At 30.8% G+C, this 12903-nt stretch overlaps 1 long non-coding RNA gene across 1 annotated transcript in view; it reads right to left on the bottom strand.

Annotated features, from left to right (window-relative positions):
- The window catches only part of LOC134706942 (uncharacterized), a 33399-nt gene extending 22865 nt beyond the window's left edge, over window positions 1-10534 (bottom strand). Inside the window, exon 1 of the long non-coding RNA XR_010105672.1 lies at window positions 10484-10534. This is a non-coding gene — a long non-coding RNA (uncharacterized LOC134706942). The remainder of the gene's footprint in view (window positions 1-10483) is intronic.
- Between the last annotated feature and the right edge of the window lie 2369 nt (window positions 10535-12903).

Below are 12903 nucleotides of genomic sequence, written 5' to 3'. Positions count from 1 at the left end.
GACATGTCAAAATTTAAGGAAGATTTTCAGGAGTTATTTGATTTGGTAAAAGAAGGTAATTTTGCGGAGGCTCAAGAACAATTAATCACTTACAGCGATGTTAATTTTAAGAACTCTGCAAAGTCTACTTTGTTAATGACAGCATGTCAGTCAACTGCTAATAAAAACGAAATTCTTAGGTTTGTACAGTTTTTATTACAGAAGGGTGCTTACATCATGACAAAAGATGCGTCGGGAAAAACAGCAATAGACTTTTGTGAACAAAATGAACTCTTTCAAGTCAAGATGTTCTTGTGTCAAACAATGGACTGCATTATTGCGGAAAATATCTTCAAATCGTTCTAGATAGTGGTTATTTCATCAATATGGATTGTAATTAATTCCATGTTTGTAAAAACATTTGTGTATCATACATGAAAAGCAGATTCAAGTTTGGTGTGATAAAAGCAATGATGTCGATTGCACATTTACAAAGGGGCATGACTTTGGATTCCCAAGAAGAACGATATATGGAAAGTTTTTTATACTTGAAGACGCACGCATGTTTCATTGTGTATGGAGTCTCATCTTCGAATGTACTCACAGGAACTGAAAAAAGTGACTTCAAATAGTATTTACATAAACACAGTGAGCTCTATCAATATTTCAATGGAAAAATTGTTTATTCTTTGAAATGTTTTATAGGCTGATCGAGACGAATTTTAAATTTGTATGTACTTATATTTTAGAATATATTATTAAAATGTTTTCAAATAAATAGTCTTATACAACTGTTAAACGTGTAACTTTTAATTTCATCCGTGTAACCATTAGACCAATTCAGATTTAACCTTTATCAGAAATGTAGATTTCAAATAATGCTAGCAGACTACAAAACACACACCGAAAGCATAAAAGACAAAAACGACGTGGGTTAGTGCAAACCGAAAAGAAATATAACTTTAGATTAACAAATGTCTGAAATTGAAAGCTTGAAAAAATACCAACAATTTATTATGAAAAAATAGACCAATGCATAATTCGAGAAACACAGAAATTGAAATATAAATTATCAAAACGTACAAAATAAAGATTTCAAAAACAATTTGAACAAAGACACCTATTTTTAAACTTTGGTGTTCCAGAAAATAAAGATTGAGCAAACACCACCAATAAGCAAATCTCATAACCTGTAGTAAGATATAAAAGGAAACATAGGACTTCATCTACACACAAGGGACTTGGATCACTATTGCACAGTTTAGAAATCCTCAACATTCGTATATGAAGCGCAAGCTACAAAGTAGTCTATCATCAGGGTGACATGTTTTGAATATGTTTTTGCCGATGTAAAATTGTTTTTATAATCTCACAATCAAAGACAAATAACAATAACATCGAACTCCAAGGAACATTCAATTCACAAAGTACCTTATCAAATTATCAGACACATCGAACGAACGGAAAACAACTGTCAAATGTAATGATTTAACTACATTTTGATCATCGAAACCGACACTTTTTGGTTATTTCTGGTAAAATTCAAGCAATGAAAAAGATTTAACTAGTATCAAATATTTCAGGTTATATGAAACACATACAAATAAATAGCAACACTAAACGTGGGACTTTTATAACACTTTAGCTGTAATACCATCAAATCATAGAACGTCAAATCCGGTTGCATATGAAAGTAGGTCGAAAAAAATATCCCATTGAATTTGACAGTTGTATTTAATTAATCTTTAACACTTTTTATGAGAACATCCCCTTGAAATAGGACTTTTCCATAAATAGCAGTTGCCAGAAAAAGCCATACTTAGTGTTTTGGGGAATTTTTTCTCGTTATTTCTTATTTTCTGCTATAACAGAACATTTCCCTTAGAAATACTTTCATTGTTTGGTAATGTGTTTTGTATATGCGACTCTTTGTGTTTATTTTGTTCTTATAACGTGACTCTGTACTTTAAAAGATCCAGTCAGTATGATATTGTTCTATTATATGTCATTATGATATATTTCTATTTTGAATTACAATATACGTTGAATTAGTGGAATTAACTATTTTTGGATTTTTATAGATTCTATATATAACTTTTGGACTAGTTTAAATCTCTGTCTATTTCTGAAAATAATCCTAACATACTTTTGATTGTTTAACCCTGTATGCTAACATTACCTATGTAAATTTTAAATTTGTTTGTATGCACATTGAACGACAAATTTATGTGACGTATAAAATTTTCTGACGTCAGACACTCAAATCAATGAATGTGTTCGTAGATAGTACATGTTTTTGTGTTCTGTTAAATTGTCTGCTTTAAAAGTGTTATACGATGATGACTGATGTACCCATATTTTGACTATTTTATTTATTGTGTCTGTTTATGTAAGTATAACGAAATTTGATGAGACTGTCATTAAAGTGAGAGGGTTAGCGCTATAGAACCAGGTTTAATCCCCCATTTTCTTCATTTGAAAATGCCTGTACCAAGTCAGAAATATGACAGTTCTTGTCCATTCGTTTTTAATGCGTTTTGTTATTTGATTTTGACATGTGATTATGGACTTTACGGATTGATTTTTCTCTAAGTTCAGTATTTTTATGATTTTACTTTTTAATTAATATACAGTTGTAAGTAAATGAAATTATGCTTAAGTAGTAACAACAAATTATTCACTAAAAGAGAAGCTTTTTACGTCCCTCTATGGAACGCAGTGTAAGTTCAAGAATTATTGAAACCTCCTTGGAGACAGTAGAGTTTTATATGGATATTTCACTTAGCTTGAATACTTAAATTACTCATTTATTATAACATTTCTATCCTCAATGAGTAAATATTACCCCAAAATTTGTATTTATCGGCCTCAAAAGTGGATTTTTTTAAACGACGGTACAAATGGACTATAAGAAACCTTAGAAGGTAGACCAATAGGTCCATTCGCAGAATTCATCATCATAAAGTCATCTTTTGTATCATATTAAACTGTTTATAAGCTAAAAAAATCTTTAGTCTATAAGTTAAATAACTCTTTGATCATTTATTAGTCCAAACTTTATTCTATAATGATGCGGATTGGTTTTGAATATTTGAAGACATTTTTATTAGAAACGATTGAACTGATTATGACAAACTTAACAGGAATGCTTTAAATAATCTGTATTACATATGAAAAAAAATCACATTCTGTTTATTCAGTTTATTCAACAAAAAAGTCTGTTTAAAAGCTGTTCATATTATATTTAAAGAGTTGGAAAGTAATTTAATCTTATTCGGGAATGAAACATATAGAGTAAAAACATTTTCTAAACCGCTAAATTAAATGCCACCCTTATACAATAGTATTGGGTCAACAGGCGACAAGAAAACCTCTGTGTTATAATGCGGATCCTGATTTGGGTAGTGTGTGTGCCTATAATCGTAGTTTATTGAAAAGATTACGATAATGGTCACACCCCTGCATAGATTTTCATCAATGCTGTGTTTACATTATACACAATTAACACAATTTTGTTTAAACTTTGACAAAGAAAAAATAAAATGAAAAATTCGGAATGATTTGGTTAACATGGTTAAAGAAAAAGTGTTTGTTTCAATAATAAACTTTAGACTACGCTACAATTAAATAAGACAATTTATATATATAGTTTGTTAGTGTCCTTTCTACTTGGTATGAAACATTCAACTAGTTTTCATTTATATAATGAAAGAGTGCAGCAATATTCAAAAGACAAAATATTTAATCATTGAAACAACAATTATTTTTTTTCAAGATATATTTTTTATCTAAATATATCTTTCGCAAAACGCACGTCTGGCGTACTAACTGACAAGCCTTTTTGTGATTTTAAAGACGCGTGAGTGACCTAGAAAAGGAATCAACATACTAGTTCTCAAATATTATCAACAAACATCTACATTTAGTAAATCACTAAGAGGTAAATAAATAAAATTAACGGTACTAATTTTCTTGCACCAGATGCGCATTTCGACAATACATGTCTCTTCAGAGATGCTCGTGGCCAAAATAATTGAAATCCAAAACTTATAGGTAAGCTGACGACAATGACAAAGGAGGTAAATCAATTAATTAACGAGATCAGTCCTGTTGTTGTTCCAATCACTCACGTGTCTGAGAACATGAGCAACCTATTCTAACAAATGTTGATCAAAGGTCACATGAGGTACCAAGATTATAATTTAGTACGCAAGACGCGGGTTTCGTCTTCATAAGACTCATCAGTGACGCTCAAATCAAAATATTCATAAAGCCAAATAAATACAAAGTTGAAGAGCATTGGGGATCCAAAATTCCAAAAAGTTGTGCCAAATACGGCTAAGGTAATCTATGCCTGGGATAAGAAAATCCTTAGTTTTTCGAAAAATTCAAAGTTTTGTAAACAGCAAATTTATAAAAAAAATGACCACATTATTGATATTCATGTCAACACCAAAGTGTTGACTACTGGGTTATTGATACCCTAGGGGACGAAACGTCCATCAGCAGTGGCATCAACCCAGTGGTGTAAATAGTTATCAAAGGTACCAAGATTATAATTTAGTACGACATACGCCGGTTTCGTCTACATAACACTCATCAGTAACGCTCAAATGAATATATTTATAAAGCCAAACAAATACAAAGTTGAAGAGCATTGAGGATCAAAAATTCCAAAAAGTTATGCCAAATACGGCTTAGGTAGTATAAGCCTGGGATAAGAAAATCCATATTTCGTAAGATTAAAACACAAAATAAATAAGACACAATACAAATATAATGTATCAATATAATGACTTCTGACTTGGTCTAGGAATTAGAAATCAACACATAATTATGAAAGCAGGGTCATAATGTACTCACTAGCACGCGAATCTAACTAAGGTATCCAAAGCTGTTGACGATGTGTTATAATCCATTAAGAATAAAGTACAAAGTTGTGAAAAATTACAGATCACAGTAATTGTTATTACCTATTTATCGATACATGTTTTAACGTATGTATTAAATTATTCAAAATGTGTAAACCTAAGAGCAAACGGGCTGTTAAAGACATTGTTCATTGATTTTAATAATTTATTTTACTCATGCATAGCTCTCGGCTTTAAGTTTGGATTAGATTGAAGATTGTCAAAATATGCATCTGGTGCACTCCAAATAGTGTCATTAAAAACCAGTATAGTTTTAAAAACACGTAAAACATAGACATCTGATATTATAGTTATATAAGCATTGCACCTTGAGCTATCTTTATTTCTTTCAAAAGTGGACAAACAAAATTTAGAAAGCGGAAAACTATTAAAGCTGTGTATGAGATATATCTTCATCAAAAAGAAAGAAAATGCAAAGGATACAATACTAACTTGTTTGTTAACCATTTCCTTTTCCTATTGAGTCATACTCCTTATATGCGTGATAAAAAATCAAAAAAAGTATTGACAAACTTATTGTATGCCCGCTGTATAACACACATTTGTGTTTTATGTGCTAATAAACACAATGTCTTACCTAAATCCAATTCTATAAACTTAATTTTTATCTCCAACATGCTTTTGTTTGCCTAACTGTTTATTGGATTTTCAATTTGAAAGTATGAGAAAAACAACTTAACCTTTCTAAAGGTTGCCGGATTATTAACATTTTGACATTTGATGATGGCACGTGAATCTCATTACGAGTGTATAAAAGGAAAGAAGACACGGCATCGTTGATTGTATTAACTGATCATGGCTTTGCTTTCCACCATCGTTAAAGTAGTAAGAAAATATATAAAGAAAAATCAGTTCGACATGTCAAAATTTAAGGAAGATTTTCAGGAGTTATTTGATTTGGTAAAAGAAGGTAATTTTGCGGAGGCTCAAGAACAATTAATCACTTACAGCGATGTTAATTTTAAGAACTCTGCAAAGTCTACTTTGTTAATGACAGCATGTCAGTCAACTGCTAATAAAAACGAAATTCTTAGGTTTGTACAGTTTTTATTACAGAAGGGTGCTTACATCATGACAAAAGATGCGTCGGGAAAAACAGCAATAGACTTTTGTGAACAAAATGAACTCTTTCAAGTCAAGATGTTCTTGTGTCAAACAATGGACTGCATTATTGCGGAAAATATCTTCAAATCGTTCTAGATAGTGGTTATTTCATCAATATGGATTGTAATTAATTCCATGTTTGTAAAAACATTTGTGTATCATACATGAAAAGCAGATTCAAGTTTGGTGTGATAAAAGCAATGATGTCGATTCCACATTTACAAAGGGGCATGACTTTGGATTCCCAAGAAGAACGATATATTGAAAGTTTTTTATACTTGAAGACGCATGCATGTTTCATTGTGTATGGAGTCTCATCTTCGAATGTACTCACAGGAACTGAATAAAGTGACTTCAAATAATATTTACATAAACACAGTGAGCTCTATCAATATTTAAATGGAAAAATTGTTTATTCTTTGAAATGTTTTATAGGCTGATCGACACGAATTTTAAATTTGTATGTACTTATATTTTAGAATATATTATTAAAATGTTTTCAAATAAATAGTCTCATACAACTGTTAAACGTGTAACTTTTAATTTCATCCGTGTAACCATTAGACCAATTCAGATTTAACCTTTATCAGAAATGTAGATTTCAAATAATGCAAGCAGACTACAAAACACACACCGAAAGCATAAAAGACAAAAACGACGTGGGTTAGTGCAAACCGAAAAGAAATATAACTTTAGATTAACAAATGTCTGAAATTGAAAGCTTGAAAAAATACCAACAATTTATTATGAAAAAATAGACCAATGCATAATTCGAGAAACACAGAAATTGAAATATAAATTATCAAAACGTACAAAATAAAGATTTCAAAAACAATTTGAACAAAGACACCTATTTTTAAACTTTGGTGTTCCAGAAAATAAAGATTGAGCAAACACCACCAATAAGCAAATCTCATAACCTGTAGTAAGATATAAAAGGAAACATAGGACTTCATCTACACACAAGGGACTTGGATCACTATTGCACAGTTTAGAAATTCTCAACATTCGTATATGAAGCGCAAGCTACAAAGTAGTCTATCATCAGGGTGACATGTTTTGAATATGTTTTTGCCAATGTAAAATTGTTTTTATAATCTCACAATCAAAGACAAATAACAATAACATCGAACTCCAAGGAACATTCAATTCACAAAGTACCTTATCAAATTATCAGACACATCGAACTAACGGAAAACAACTGTCAAATGAAATGATTTAACTACGTTTTGATCATCGAAACCGACACTTTTTGGTTATTTCTGGTAAAATTCAAGCAATGAAAAAGATTTAACTAGTATCAAATATTTCAGGTTATATGAAACACATACAAATAAATAGCAACACTAAACGTGGGACTTTTATAACACTTTAGCTGTAATACCATCAAATCATAGAACGTCACATCCGGTTGCATATGAAAAAAGGTCGAAAAAAATATCCCATTGAATTTGACAGTTGTATTTAATTAATCTTTAACACTTTTAATGAGAACATCCCCTTGAAATAGGACTTTTCCATAAATAGCAGTTGCCAGAAAAATCCATACTTAGTGTTTTGGGGAATTTTTTCTCGTTATTTCTTATTTTCTGCTATAACAGAACATTTCCCTTAGAAATACTTTCATTGTTTGGTAATGTGTTTTGTATATGCAACTCTTTGTATTTATTTTGTTCTTATAACGTGACTCTGTACTTTAAAAGATCCAGTCAGTATGATATTGTTCTATTATATGTCATTATGATATATTTCTATTTTGAATTACAATATACGTTGAATTAGTGGAATTAACTATTTTTGGATTTTTATAGATTCTATATATAACTTTTGGACTAGTTTAAATCTCTGTCTACTTCTGAAATTAATCCTTACATACTTTTGATTTTTTAACCCTGTATGCTAACATTACCTATGTAAATTTTAAATTTGTTTGTATGCACATTGAACGACAAATTTATGTGACGTATAAAATTTTCTGACGTCAGACACTAAAATCAATGAATGTGTTCGTAGATAGTAGATTTTTTGTGTTCTGTTAAATTGTCTGCTTTAAAAGTGTTATACGATGATGACTGATGTACCCATATCTTGACTATTTTATTTATTGTGTCTGTTTATGTAAGTATAACGAAATTTGATGAGACTGTCATTAAAGTGAGAGGGTTAGCGCTATAGAACCAGGTTTAATCCCCCATTTTCTTCATTTGAAAATGCCTGTACCAAGTCAGGAATATGACAGTTCTTGTCCATTCGTTTTTAATGCGTTTTGTTATTTGATTTTGACATGTGATTATGGACTTTACGGATTGATTTTTCTCTAAGTTCAGTATTTTTATGATTTTACTTTTTAATTAATATACAGTTGTAAGTAAATGAAATTATGCTTAAGTAGTAACAACAAATTATTCACTAAAAGAGAAGCTTTTACCGTCCCTCTATGGAACGCAGTGTAAGTTCAAGAATTATTGAAACCTCCTTGGAGACAGTAGAGTTGTATATGGATATTTCACTTAGCTTGAATACTTAAATTACTCATTTATTATAACATTTCTATCCTCAATGAGTAAATATTACCCCAAAATTTGTATTTATCGGCCTCAAAAGTGGATTTTTTTAAACGACGGTACAAATGGACTATAAGAAACCTTAGAAGGTAGACCAATAGGTCCATTCGCAGAATTCATCATCATAAAGTCATCTTTTGTATCATATTAAACTGTTTATAAGCTAAAAAAATCTTTAGTCTATAAGTTAAATAACTCTTTGATCATTTATTAGTCCAAACTTTATTCTATAATGATGCGGATTGGTTTTGAATATTTGAAGACATTTTTATTAGAAACGATTGAAGTGATTATGACAAACTTAACAGGAATGCTTGAAATAATCTGTATAACATATGAAAAAAAATCACATTCAGTTTATTCAGTTTATTCAACAAAAAAGTCTGTTTAAAAGCTGTTCATATTATATTTAAAGAGTTGGAAAGTAATTTAATCTTATTCGGGAATGAAACATATAGAGTAAAAACATTTTCTAAACCGCTAATGCCACCCTTATACAATAGTATTGGGTCAACAGGCGACAAGAAAACCTCTGTGTTATAATGCGGATCCTGATTTGGGTAGTGTGTGAGCCTATAATCGTAGTTTATTGAAAAGATTACGATAATTATCACACCCCTGCATAGATTTTCATCAATGCTGTGTTTACATTATACACAATTCACACAATTTTGCTTAAACATTGACAAAGAAAAAATAAAATGAAAAATTCGGAATGATTTGGTTAACATGGTTAAGGAAAAAGTGTTTGTTTCAATAATAAACTTTAGACTACGCTACAATTAAATAAGACAATTTATATATATAGTTTGTTAGTGTCCTTTCTACTTGGTATGAAACATTCAACTAGTTTTCATTTATATAATGAAAGAGTGCAGCAATATTCAAAAGACAAAGTATTTAATCATTGAAACAACAAGTATTTTTTTCAAGATATATTTTTTATCTAAATATATCTTTTGCAAAACGCACGTCTGGCGTACTAACTGACAAGCCTTTTTGTGAATTTAAAGACGCGTGAGTGACCGAGAAAATGAATCAACAGACTAATACTCAAATATTATCAACAAACATCTACATTTAGTAAATCACTAAGAGGTAAGCTGACGACAATGACAAAGGAGGTAAATCAATTAATTAACGAGATCAGTCCTGCTGTTGTTCCAATCACTCACGTGTCTGAGAACATGAGCAACCTATTCTAACAAATGTTGATCAAAGGTCACATGAGGTACCAAGATTATAATTTAGTACGCAAGACGCGGGTTTCGTCTTCATAAGACGCATCAGTGACGCTCAAATCAAAATATTCATAAATCCAAACAAATACAAAATTGAAGAGCATTGGGGATCCAAAATCCCAAAAAGTTGTGCCAAATACGGCTAAGGTAATCTATGCCTGGGATAAGAAAATCCTTAGTTTTTCGAAAAATTCAAAGTTTGTAAAGAGCAAATTTATAAAAAATGACCACATTATTGATATTCATGTAAACACCAAAGTGTTGACTACTGGGTTATTGATACCCTCGGGGACGAAACGTCCATCAGCAGTGGCATCAACCCAGTGGTGTAAATAGTTATCAAAGGTACCAAAATTATAATTTAGTACGCCAGACGCCGGTTTCGTCTACATAACACTCATCAGTAACGCTCAAATGAATATATTTATAAAGCCAAACAAATACAAAGTTTAAGAGCATTGAGGACCAAAAATTCCAAAAAGTTATGCCAAATACGGCTAAGGTAGTATAAGCCTGGGATAAGAAAATCCATATTTCGTAAGATTAAAACACAAAATAAATAAGACACAATACAAATATAATGTATCAATATAATGACTTCTTACTTGGGCTAGGAATTAGAAATCAACACATAATTATGAAAGTAGGGTCATAATGTACTCACCAGTACGAGAATCTAACTTAGGTATCCAAAGCTGTTGATGATGTGTTATAATACATTAAGAATAAAGTACAAAGTTGTGAAAAAATACAGATCACAGTAATTGTTATTACCTATTTATCGATACATGTTTTAAGTTTTGTATTAAATTATTCAAAATAAAGTAAACCTAAGAGCAAACGGGCTGTTAAAGACATTGTTCATTGATTTTAATAATTTATTTTACTCATGCATAGCTCTCGGGGCTTTAAGTTTGGATTAGAGTGCAGATTGTCAAAATATGCATCTGGTGCACTCCAAATAGTGTCATTAAAAACCAGTATAGTTTTAAAAACACGTAAAACACAGACATCTGATATTATAGTTATATAAGCATTGCACCTTGAGCTATCTTTATTTCTTTCAAAAGTGGACAAACAAAATTTAGAAAGCGGAAAAATCTTCATCAAAAAGAAAGAAAATGCAAAGGATACAATACTAACTTGTTTGTTAACCATTTCATTTTCCCATTTATTCATACTCCTTATATGCGTGATAAGGAATAAAAAAAGTATTGACAAACTAATTGTATGCCCGCTGTATAACACACATTTGTGTTTTATGTGCTAATAAATACAATGTCTTACCTAAATCCAATTCTATAAACTTGATTTTTATCTTCAACATGCTTTTGTTTGTCTAACTGTTTATTGGATTTTCAATTTTTTTTGGTCGCACGTAACGTACAAGTCTTTTGTATACGAAACGTGTTTCTTGCGTATAATATTATATTTGAATATCTATGATGAATTTTTTTTGTCGTGTTTGAATTGGATTTTCTTCTGTAGCAATCATTTTTTTAAACGTTCTTTTTTTAGACTTTTAAACTTTTTTCACCTTTTAACTTTTCTTACCTTTTACCTTTTTTTAGCCTTTTTTATTTTCGCGCGTCACTTGTGAGTCTTTTGTAGTCGAAACGTGTGTTTTGCGTACCAAATTACATTCAACGTATGTATTAGGATTTTTGTGTCGTGGCGTTTCGTTCTGTTGTACTCTTGTAACAAACATTACAGTGTCTGAAGTTGTTTCGTTGTTGTGGTATTAGGTCGAATACATTAAATTGTTCAATGATATTTCCTTTTCCTTTTGGCCCTGACCTTTTTTGCGGAATAACTTGGTTAAATATAGTTTTGGTTATAATATAAATTGTTTATTAGTTCGCACTTAAAAACATGGAATAAACAACTTAACCTTTCTTAAGGTTTCTGGATTAATATAATTTTGACATTTGATAAAAGCACGTGAATCTGACTAAGGGTATATAAAAGAAAGGAAGACACTGCACTGTTAATAGTGATAAAAATCATGATTTTGCTTTCCATCATCGTTCAAGCAGTAAGAAAATATATAAAGAAAAATCAGTTCGACATGTCAAAATTTGAGGACAATTTTCTAGAGCTATTTGACCAGGTAATAAATGGTAATTTTGAACAGGCTCAAGAACAATTGATGACATACAGTGATGTAAACTTTAGGAACTCTGCAAAGTGTACTTTGCTGATGACCGCATGTCAGTCAACTATCAATAAAAACGACATTTTAAGATTTGTACAGTTTTTATTGCAGAAAGGTGCTTACATCATGACAAAAGATGCGTTGGAAAAAACAGCAATAGACTATTGTGAACAAAATGAACTCTTTCAAGTAAAGATGTTGTTGTGTCAAACAATGGACTGCATTATTGCGGAAAATATTTTAAGTCGTTTTAGATAGGTGTTTGCTTCTTCAGTATACATTGTAATAAATTCAAGATTTTCAAAAACATGAGTATATAGTACTTGAAAAGCAGAACCGTGTTCAGAATGGATGAAAGCACACATTTACAAAGGGACATAACTTCGCATAATGAAAGATGTATGGAAATTATGTTCTCCCATTGTGTATGGAGTCCAATCTTCGTGTAAACTTTCTTGGACTTATCAGAATTAAAATGACACTAGAATGGACATTAAACAGTAATCTTGATGGCTATTTTTTAAAATGTAGCAACAGTTTATTCTAATAAGTAAGGGCAATAACTCCTTGAGGGGTCAATTAACAATATTGGTCATTTAACTTAATATTAGATCTTACTTTGCCGACAGATGGACAACGGACGACTAACGACGAACGCCAAGTAACGAGAATAGCTCACATGTGAGCTTAAACGGAGATTTTCTCTCCACAAAGACCAAATAATGACACATAAATTAAAAATTAAAGGTCAATGTAAGGGCTTCAACAATAAGCAAAGCCAATACGCATGGTTTTGAACCGGATTTGTTAAGCAAAATTGGAATACTACTGTTGGCTTTATCTACAATCGTGTAGTATTTGTGGCATGCCATCGGCACATTGTTGGTTGCTTTGTAGGACGGAACAAACACACTTTGAAAGTATTTTGT

The sequence above is a fragment of the Mytilus trossulus genome, chromosome 1, assembly GCF_036588685.1.
Source record: "Mytilus trossulus isolate FHL-02 chromosome 1, PNRI_Mtr1.1.1.hap1, whole genome shotgun sequence".
NCBI classification, from domain to species: Eukaryota; Metazoa; Mollusca; class Bivalvia; order Mytilida; family Mytilidae; genus Mytilus; species Mytilus trossulus.
This window is presented reverse-complemented; position numbering and strand designations above follow the sequence as displayed.